Here is an 11,609-nt window from a genome sequence, read left to right as displayed (position 1 = left end):
TGCTTGTGGTCATTAATGACTAAATGTGACCCCAAAAAACCTACCTTTGCAGTCTACCAGCACTCTGCCTGAAATGTTTTTTGGGTGCTGAAGACTGGGGTGCTACAACATCTCCAATGTATTCCTGGTTATGGGATGCCATGGGACAAGCAGTTATGGCCGGATTTCAGACAGTCTCTCCAGTTGCCTGCTTTAAAGGCACTTTATGAAAGGGAGTGTAGCTCAGAAGTCATTTCCCTTATCTCCAGTGTCTTGGAAATACTTCAGAGAAGACACTGTAAGGCTGCAAAGATAGGCTCGGGGAGACATGGCAGTTGGAACCACAATGATGGATTTATGTCATCATAGTTGCAATAGTCATGCCAGCCACGTGACCTAGGAGGTGTCTATGGACAACGCCTGCTCTTTGGTTTAGAAATGGAGATGAGAACCACCCTCCAGAGTCAGACATGACTAGACTTAATGTCAAGGGAAAACCTTTACCTTTACAAGTTGCAATATTGTGACAATGTACTTACAGTGATGTAATTCTGATGGCAACCCTGGATCTTGCTGAATGGTAATTTTCAAAGTTCTCAGAATTGTGGCTTCCTTAATTGAAACTACCAGGATGTGGTTTCCTCTTTTCCTACTGCTTTCCACATTACCAAAAAATATTGTATTTTCTAGTGAGCAATGTCTTCTCATGATATGTCCAAAGTACGACAACCTCAGTTTAATAATCTTGGTTTCTTGGGAGAGTTCGTGCTTGATTTGCACTTTGGTTCATTTACACTCGGTTCTCCACTTCCATGGGGGTTAATGGCATAGAGCTTTCATGAAAGTGGAAACACTGGGAATATCTTGAGTCCAGCCCCAAAATGCAATATGATCTGCAAATTTAATCCACATTTCTTCACAAGGCAGAAGTGAGCAGCTAGCAGAACTTGCAGACTACTTCCATTGCTGCCCTATGCAATTATTATTATTAATATTGTTATTACTATGTTTATTATGTTTATTTATACTTTGCTTTTCTCTCCAACTAGGAAACTCAATAAGGACTTATAAGCTTCCTCTCAAGTTCATAGTCTCTTCAAGCCTTGAGAAGTTTGCAGAAAGACTGAGAAAATGAGGAGCCAGTTATAAACCCACATGATAACTGGTGTAAGAGACAGCAGAGGCAGCAGCAAATAATTCACCAATAATCCAAATTCACATGGAGAAAGCATATCAGAAGGCTTAATAACATGTCCCTTCATGTCACATGCCTCTTGATCCTATATTCATTTGTCTGGAGGTAAGTAATGGTAAACTTGATCCAAATTGCACTTCACCTGAAGTAGAAGATTAGTGTGGATAGGGAACATGTCAACCCACTCACTATAATGAGCCTTTCTCTCAGGTGCCTATTCCTTGCATTGTAACTCTTGTGCAATTTAAATATCAGTAAATTGATTCAATGTTGGAACTTAAATATTACAACCAATTAATACAAAGAGTTACAAATTGCCTTGAATTGATCTCTTCTGTATTTGTTAGTCAAATGTTACAGCTATCATGAAAAACAATCGTTCCTGTAAGAGCAATTTGGCTTCATCCAATGTGCCAAGTATTCTATCCAAAATCAACAGCTCTCCTGTTCTGCTTACAATCCAATTATTACCCTTTGCTTGATGGTACTGGCTCTGTCTCCCACTGAGATTTCAGCAGGCAAGAATCCTCCAGTCTAAAGCTATCAGCCTTCTGTCCCTCTTCTGTTTTGTTTCTTTGGTTACTCCGCTGGAGCCACAAATGACTCCAGCTTGAATTAGAGCTAATAAAAGTCGGAGTGTCTAGACGCTGCTCTGCTTTAAGGCCAGAAGCTACAGCTCCATCCCCAGGCATAACCTTCATCAGTCACAGAGCACAGAGTATCCACGACTGCTCTCCCAAATTTTCATCATGATCAACGGAATACCCGTTCCTTGTGTCCCAGGGAAAGCTCTAGAATCTATTCTCAACGTGGGACAAATATCCAAGAGGAATATAAACCACTTGGACTTTTCTCATGTCCCTGGGACTATGCAGATGAGGAGCTGTATGCCTGGAAATTGTTCTCGGGGCCATTCATTCAACAAGGCAGCTTTTGATCTCTTCTTGACTTGAGCTGAGTTATTTGCGTTTGTCCAGCAACAAGTCTCCCAGATTCGCCATGCAAGGCAACAACACAAAATTGTGAATTATGCACCACGTGCACTGGCTTGGAACTAAATTGGCTCCCACCTGCTATGAGTGCTGGGGAAGCATTTGGTGTTGCTTGCTTATAAATAGAATACACCTCATACAAGAGCTAAATTAAATTAGACTTAAGATATTCACACAGCCTACACCTGGTTAACTGCTAATGCAACTAACGGTTGCAACACAAGTAAATGCTCTCTCCCCCTCCCTGCTTCTCCTCTCCTCTCATCCTTGTTTGTCCTGCTCTAGTCAAGCATCACAATTATTTGCTTAGCCTAAATGTAAATGTGGGACTATATTTTTATGAGCATACTAGTGAGATTTGTTCCAGCAACAGGCACATACTATTCTTTCATGTGCAATTTGTCTGAAGTTCTGAAGAACTATAAAACACTAATTCATTAAATAAAGTCTAACACTGATTCATGAAATAAAGTCTGTCTTAACCAGTGTCGTTAGTATATTGAGCTGAAAGGAGCAATGGGCTTGGTAGTTCCTTTGGTCGAGTTTATTGTTTGTAGCCAGTTTGCAATATTGCTCAGTGTTAGGCCCCAATCTACCTTCATGTTGTGTGTGTATGTGTGGCAGGGTGGAGGTCATTGCAAAAATAAGAAAAAGCATTGAAAATGGTAAAGCAGCAGCAACAACAGTAGCAACAGTTTGGGAGCTTTTAGAGTCAGCTTAAGCAATTCAGGGAGAGAGGCAAGCTTTGAAAAAAGTTAGAAAAGGCTGTATTCAAAGATCTAGATAGGAAAGTTAACAGGGCTAATTTATCTATCAATCATACTCACATCACCTTGTGTCTCCATGTTCATAGAAGAAGACCAAAAGAAAGGAGGACAGAATGGACTGAGAAGCTTGCCATGGGAGAAGGGTCTCTCCTTGCCAACGAACTCATCTGCCTATCCTTGATGAGAACTACAAGCTTGTGCAGGTTGTGGTTGGGTTCCTACATATATCTCATCTGGGATGATACTGTGGGGCTATTTCAGTCCTATCTTACAACCTTAATATAAACTTTTCCAGAGTTTGATCATAGAGCAGTAGTTCCCAACCTTTCGTTTAACCAAGGACACCTTGAACAGGGACCACTTTGACCATGGACCAACATTAGCACCAAAAGGGTTACCAATCAGTTTTTGGTCAACTTTAGATTTGGTTTGGTTATTTGGGTTGTTCATTCAGAAAATTGCATTGGATAGACCAAATTAGTTCTAGTTTCTGATACAGAACTTATGCCATCTGCTCGCTCACAGAAAACCATATTTAATAATCTACAGCTGATGTGGTAGTAGTAATCTTTTGTGGGTAATCAGCCTCTCCTCTCATGACATCCCTGCTGCCTCGGCTCTGTAAGAGGGTTTCACAAGACCAGTCGCTCTCATTGCCCTGTGGTTTTGAGGCAACCGTGTGGTAATGGTGAGGCCGTGGACCATGTTTTTGTTCTTGCAGACCACTGGTGGTCCATGGACCACAGGTTAGGAACCACTGTCATAGAGCCACGCTGGAGGACACAGGGTGCATCTACACTAGAAGTTTCCAAAACATTTAATTTTGGTGAAACTCTTTTTGGTGACACTCAGCCCCCCTGAGTCCCTCCTTGAGCATTGAGAAGGGCGGGGTAGAAACGTTGGAAATAAATAAATAAGTATTTATACATGCATCATTTTGTGACACAGTAATTCAGTTTTACTAGCAACCCGGGGGTTCAACCAACCCCTTATAAAAGATATGGACACATACATAAATTGGGGACACAACAGATCTCATGAAAACCTTTCAATTATATTTTTAAAGCTATATTATTTGTAAGACAATGAAGTACATTTCCAAGAGTTTTGTCATTTATGAGTACCAATAAGTAAATATATGCAGAATTTTTTAAAAAGGAAATTGTATGATACTAATAAAATAACTTACCATTTTAATGAGATGGATGAGGTTGATGGGATGAGCACAGCTTTTGAATGGTAGATAAAGGCATTCCCATTTAAACACCCACATTTCAGTGGCAATGCTTATTTCACACAGAGGTTTCTCCTTATGTTTGCATGACACAACTACACCCTGCAGGCAACATGCTACCGTGTTGCAAAACAATTTGCAAACCCTGATCAACACTATAGATCAGCGTTTCTCAACCTGGGGGTCAGGACCCCGGGGGGGGGGGGGTCACGAGGGGGTGTCAGAGGGGTCAACAACGACCATCAGAGAACAATATTTTCTGTTGGCTATGGGGGTTCTATATGGGAAGTTTGGCCCAATTCTGTCATTGGTGGGGTTCAGAATATTGTAGGTGAAGTATAAATCCCAGCAACTACAAGGTCTATTTTCCCCAAACTTCACCAGTGTTCACATTTGGGCATATTGAGCATTCGTGCCAAGTTTGGTCCAGATCCATCATTGTTTGAGTCCATGGTGCTCTCTGGACATAGGTGGACTACAACTTCAAAACTCAAGGTCAATGCCCACCAAACCAATCCAGTATTTTCTGTTGGTCATGGGAGTTCTGTGTGCCAAGTTTGGATTAATTCTATTGTCGGTGGAGTTCAGAATGTTCTTTGATTGTAGGTGAACTATAAATCCCTGCAACTACAACTCCCAAATGATAAAATCAATCTGCCCCCAACTGCATCAGTATTCAAATTTGGGCATATTGGGCATTTGTGCTAAATTTGGTCCAGTGAATGAAAATACATCCTGCAGATCAGATATTTCCATTACGATTCGTAACTGTAGCAAAATTACAGTTACGAAGTAGCAATGAAAATAATGTTATGGTTGGAGGTCACAACAACATGAGGAATTGGATTAAAGGGAAGGTTGAGAACAGCTGCTATGGATTTATAATACATTATGATGTTTAAGTCAGGCATGGGCAAACTTGGGCCCTCCAGGTGTTTTGGACTTCAACTCCCACAATTCCTAACAGCCTACCGGCTGTTAGGAATTGTGGGAGTTGAAGTCCAAAACACCTGGAGGGCCCAAGTTTGCCCATGCCTGACTTAAACATTAGGAAGAACTTCCTGACTATTATAAATGTGTGAGAGTTGAAGTCCAAAACACCTGAAGGGCCCAAGTTTCCCTAAACATTAGGAAGAACTTCCTAACTATTATAACTGTGGCACAAAGTGTGGCACAGTCCCCTTCTCAGGATGTATCTAAGCAAACCTCTGTCAGGAGTGCTTTGATTGTGTTTTCCTATATAGCAGGATGGGTCTGGATTGGATGGCCCTTCTATGATCATGAGATGGAGCTCCACATGCAAATACACAGAGGCCTACACACGGCTTCCTAGGGAGCCTGGTTGCCAAGGCAACCGGGATGGCGCTGAAGCCTTCCATCCTGGGCCCCCTTCACAATGGCCTTCGGGGGAAGAAAGGGGAGCAAGCTGTTTCGGCCTCTAAAGCGCTGCTTTGGGAGCGTCGTCACTGCTGCTCCCGGCTCCGCTCTGGGCCGCTCGGCCCTCCTGTAGCCTTGCATTTAAAAGCCCAACCTGGCCCAATGTATAGGGCCCCTGGGGATAGATAAATAATGCACTCCACACTCTCCCCGGGCCTCCTTTTTTATCCGCCATTCAGTTGGCTGAGGGAGAGGAGGCGTTGAAAAGACTGTGCTTATTCAGATGTCCGCTTTTGTCTTGATGTTCTAATTTAGGGCAGGCAGGCTGCGTTGGAAACACTTGAAGGCCCTCCCAGGCCATTCCCTTCGGACTGGAAAGAGAACCCCAAACTTTGCCACAGACCTAGCAACTCAGATTTTGTTTTGCTTTGCACCTGTATTTTAAAATATATTATAAGGATGAGGATGGTGGTGGTGATTTTGCTAAGGAACCAAACGTGAACCAATTCAAAGGAGATGAAGAACACATTTCCGTGGCTATTTACCTAACAAATACTGAACTCAATGACATTTGTAGTCAACTAGTGTTTAAACCAGGCATAGACAAACTTGGGCCCTCCAGGTGTTTTGGACTCCAACTAACAGCCTATGGCTGTTAGGAATTGTGGGAGTTGGAGTCCAAAACACCTGGAGGGCCCAAGTTTGTCTATGCCTGGTTTGAAACCCAGTGTTGCCCGGATTTCGAAGGGACCCCTGCTTTCATCCCTTCTTTTTTTCCCTCTTCTCCCCTCATATATTTCCTCCTTTCCTTTGCCTTCCTTCCTTCCTTCCTTCCTTCCTTCCTTCCTTCCTTCCTTCCTTCCTTCCTTCCTTCCTTCCTTCCTTCCTCTTTCTTTCTTTCTTTCTTTCTTTCTTTCTCCTTTGCTCTTTCCTTTCTTTCCCTTCTTTATTTCCTTCTTTCCTTCCTTTTCTCCTCCCTCTCTTCCCTTCTTCATACATGTCACCTTTCTTTCCTAATGTGACGTCACAGAGAGCCACTTTGTTGCAGTATGCAAGGAATCAGTTAATGTGTGTGTGCCAACTGTATAAGATGCATGAAGCTGATTGGTCGGGCAATGCCAGGGGAAGCAGGCTGAGCCTGGAACTTTTGGATACTGTAACATTTTTGTTCAGGCTCGAGCTATGCAAGTGCAGAAAGAGACAGTTTGAAAAGAGAAGCAGAAAGAGAGACAGAGTTTGGAGTGTTCTCTTGCTTCACGAGCTGCTGAAGGAGTTTATCCACATGGACAGAGAAAGACCACTTTAAATCTCTCATAAAAAGAGATTATGTGAGTTGATACAACTAATCACATTGTACATATGTTGTTCTGAACTAAGAAGAGTAAACTACTTGTTCTTTATTGTTCACCTGCGTGGCATATTATTTTTCTCTGGCAAGACAGTGTTTGGACTGATCAAACATGAACTATACATGATTTTCATTTCATCACACGCTTCACCTAACAGCAACTTTTGTGGTACAAACAAACAGACATGTATACATACTTTGTATTTTAGATAGATGGATAGATAGGTAGATAGATAGATAGATAGATAGATAGATAGATAGATAGATAGACTCTCAGTTGACCATTCCCCATGGGCATTGGTCGATGCTGGATAAATGCAGTTTCTGGTTGCTTGAGAGTTACTATTAAAATAGGCCTAATATTATATTCCATACTATGCTATGCTATAAACTGTATTGACCGGACATTAATATTGAAATACAGTAAATAAAATCAACACAAATAATTTTATTTATTTACTATATTTGTATACCACTCTTCTCAGCCCTCAGGGCAACTCAGAGTGGTTAACAAAAGCAAATACAATACTTAAACATGATAAAAACAGTTAAAAACAATTTAAAGGAATAACATTATAACAATCAATAAAACATCATAACACCAATTAATATACTCCAATTAAAATAATGCCAATTAAGACAAAGCAGATTAAGACAAACCTAATGTAACACCGTTTCACTGTATTATGAAAACTGATTTTACTCTATTATGACATTTTTATTTTTATTTTAAGTATTATTTCTTTTCATTGTTGGCCTGTTGCTGGAGCATTCCAGTTGCTTGAGTTCCAGTTAACTGAGAATGAATGATATCAAAACGAAACGAGAAGCTGTTTTAACTCACAGAAAGCTAGATTTGATAACATGTGGCCAGACAGGTGGTTTATTGAATTCTAGAGACCCCTTTTCCCTATGATAACTTCCAGGAGTGATTTCCCTTCGGAAGGGTAGATTTCTTTCACTTCCTGTAAGTTGTTTGTAAGTCAGATGTTTGTAACTCGGGGACTGCCTATCTATATAAATAAAAATGTAATGTTCGTTTGTGGGATTAACATAACTCAAAAACCACTGGGCAAATTGACACCAAATTTGGACACAATATGTCTATCAGGCCAACGAGTGACCATTACTCATAAAAATACTGAAAATCACAGCAGAAGAGCTGTAAAAAGCCAAAAAACAAAAATTATATTACAACTCACCATGCAAAACCACACACATATATGCAAACACACATATATACACAAATAGATAGATACACATATAGACACACAAAACACATATACACAGACTGGGCCACAGCAACATGTGGCAGGGGATAGCTAGTATAAATAAGAGTGCATTCACACTGATTTTAAAAGGTTAAAAAGTTCCAGACTTTCTTCCTATTTTTTTCTGATTTTATTTTGGAGATCTGTTGTCGGCGAGTATCGCAGTGTGTCACCTATTAGCGCAAATGCGCCTTGAACTTGCTGCTTCAATTGAATGTCCAGGCGAAAGATTAATGCATCAAAGCTCTTTATTGATTTGACCAAAATTGGCATACCCATTTTACAGAAACACAAAAAGCAAAAACCTCCCCTTGCCTTAAATCTGGCCTTTTATATTTTTTCCCATTTTCTCAAACCTTCTTGAACTTCTTCCAATTAGTATCCTCTAATTCAGCTGTTTATACTTCTTTGCTGGCCTTTGCAACAAGTTGTGAAAGCTTCTTATCTATATGTTCTGTTCCCTCTATGTTTGTGACATTTCTGGGCCAAAACCTTCTGTTCCTCCTCTACCCTGAAATTCTTGCTTTTCGTAGAATCATAAGTTGGAAGAGACTACAACGTTCATCCAGTCCAAACTCCCTGATTGCAGGAGACATTAACAAAATGCAGGTTGAGGCTTTCTTATCCAGAATGTTAAAATCCACAGAATCCCAAACCCTTTCATTTAAAAGTTGTTGATTACTTATATGAGAAGAATTCGCTGCAGAGAGATACTGTATATTATGTAACATGATGGAAAAGTTAAAGTCAGGAACATGACAGACAATTATTAAACGTACAGGTTTTTCCTGACATTAAGTCCAGTCGTGTCTGACTCTGGAGGTTGGTGCTCATCTCTATTTCTAATCCAAAGAGCCGGCATTGTCCATAGACACTTCCAAGGTCATGTGGCCGGCATGAGTGCATATAGCATCATTACTTTCCTGCTGGAGTGGTTCCTATTGATCTATTTACATTTGCATGTTTTCAAACTGCTGGGTTGGCAGAAGCTGGGGCTAACAGTGGGAGCTCACACTGCTCCCCGGATTCGAACCTGCGACCTTTTGGTCAGCAAGCTCAACAGCTCAGCGGTTTAACCCACTGCGCCAAATTAGTCGCTCATTAAAACCATATGATGGTGAAAGCTAATTGATCTTGTTTTTAGAACCAGATTGAGAATCCCTAATTTGGAATTCTAATGTCCTCCAAAATCCAAAATTGTCCACAGGGATGATGAAGATGATGATGATGATGATGATGATGATGATGATTATTAATATTATTTCTATCCTGCTTTATCTCTCTAAAAAGCCACCCAAAGCAGGTCACACTAAAAATCATAGAATATACAATTTATTACCTAAAAAATTACAATAATTAAAATAGGATTAAAATTATCCTGTTAAAACAATGGATGTAACACATTTGCTTTCTGATGGTTCAATGTACATAAACTTTTTTTCATAAATAAAACTATTTAAAATGTGGTATATAAGGTGTTTTGGAAACATAAACAAATTTAAAATTTAGACTTGGGTCCCATCTCCAAGATGTGTCTTTATTAGGGCTGGGCGGTTTCATTTCGTTAATTCGTAATTCGTTAAAAATTCGTTATTTTTTTTGTTAACGAAGCGATAACGAACCATTCTGGAGCAACTTAAAAACGAAACGAATTTTTCAATTCGTTTCGTAAATGCTTCGTATTTCGTTATGTATTCGTTTCGTTATTGGTTTGAGGTCATTTCGTTATTACTTGCGCATGTCTGGGGCAAGTTTTATAGTTGTTTTTTGTTTAATTAGTGAAAAAAATTTATAATATCACACCAACAGTCAACAACAGAGGGAGAGGGAAGCTTCAGAAGTTTTTTTAGCGTATTGCGCGATCGCGGCCGCCATTTACGAATCGATTCGTTATTGTTTTGTTATTGTTTTGTAATTCTTTACCATTTACGAAATTTCGTAAATATCGAACTTTTTTTAAGGAACATTTCGGAATTCTTTTAAATATCGAAACGCAAAAAGCCCCAAAAAACGAATCGATTTTAGAAACAAATTTTTCCGTTGTTACCCAGGCCTAGTCTTTATGTATGTGAGTGTGTGTGTGTATGAGAGAAAGTACAAGTAGTCCAAAATCGGAAAGAAAAAAATCATCAGTCCAAAGCACTTCTGGTCCTAAGCATTTTGGATGAGAGATATCCAGCCTGTAGCCAATGTAGAATAATTGGTGAACATTTCGATATTTCTCCTAATAGATCACCAGCAACTGTGTTGTGTAAAAAATATATGGGAAGAAAAGATGTATCAGAAATGCTTACCTGCTTTATATCATATATTTCCAAACAGATGGAAAGGCATGCCATCCTTTCATGATAAGATCACATCCGATACTCTGTGTTCTTGTTGTCATTCTTTGAATCATGGAGAACAGTGACTGATAGATCACATGCTTTTCCTACACAAGATGTCATGGTCAATTTTTGGCACCTTCAAGGTGAGCTAAGAAGGACTTCTGCCTGAAACGTTGCTTTTGGACACTCTATCTATCTATCTATCTATCATCCATCATCCATCTATCTGGTATCCTGTGTTGTCAAGTATGATAGTCTTCCAAGGGTAGAGTCTTCTCGATGGGTTGGTAAGTAACTGTAGAGACCTGTTCTGGATCTGCAAGGTCTTTCATGACGCAGACATAGGTTGGTCCCAACAAGGGTTTGCTTGAGGCACCTTCTTCTTACCACATTTCTTCCTTTCACACCTATTTGTGCCTCCTAAAAATCCATAACATTGTTGATAACAGCTGACCTCCACCTCAAGTGCCTGGGCTTCCCAATTCACTTCCTACATTTTTATGTTAGTTTTAAGCCCATCTTTAAATCTTTTTTGCTGTCCACTGACATTCTATTTTCTGTTCCTGAGCTGGGTATAAAGTAACTGCTTTGGGAGACGGTGATCAGGCATTTGATAGCAGACAATACTGAGTAAACTTTCTGGACAAAATCTGATTCAGTTTAAAGTACCATCTAATGTCTTTATGAAGTCAGTCCACAAGAAGGAGCAGTTTTGGGTTCATGGAATATGCAGAAAAATATATGATACCTAAAGTGTCAAGAATCTGGATGTCATCTAAATATAGATGAAAAGTGATCCTTTTCATGTCATGTGGTCACATTAAAACAATTCTCTGCATATAATAAGATAAAAAAAAAAAACGACGAAGACTGCTTTCAATGCTCTTTTAAAATGACCAGTTTACTACCTATAAGGTGTTTGTGTTTCTTCTAATATGCAAAAGCCAAATACTTTTTTCTAATCCAATTCATCAGTCCGAAGCAGGTCAATTTAGATAGCGACCACCTCCTACCATCACATTGAATGTAATGTGCATATCAAATAAGTGGAGAATTCATCTCATGAGCAGCAACTAGAAGACTGTCACCTGTTTAAGTGCAGAAAAGGGGAGGATGAGG

The sequence above is a fragment of the Anolis sagrei genome, chromosome 6 (assembly GCF_037176765.1).
Source record: "Anolis sagrei isolate rAnoSag1 chromosome 6, rAnoSag1.mat, whole genome shotgun sequence".
Classification (NCBI taxonomy): domain Eukaryota; kingdom Metazoa; phylum Chordata; class Lepidosauria; order Squamata; family Dactyloidae; genus Anolis; species Anolis sagrei.
The sequence above is the reverse complement of the archived record's forward strand: the minus strand, read 5'-3'. Positions refer to the sequence as shown.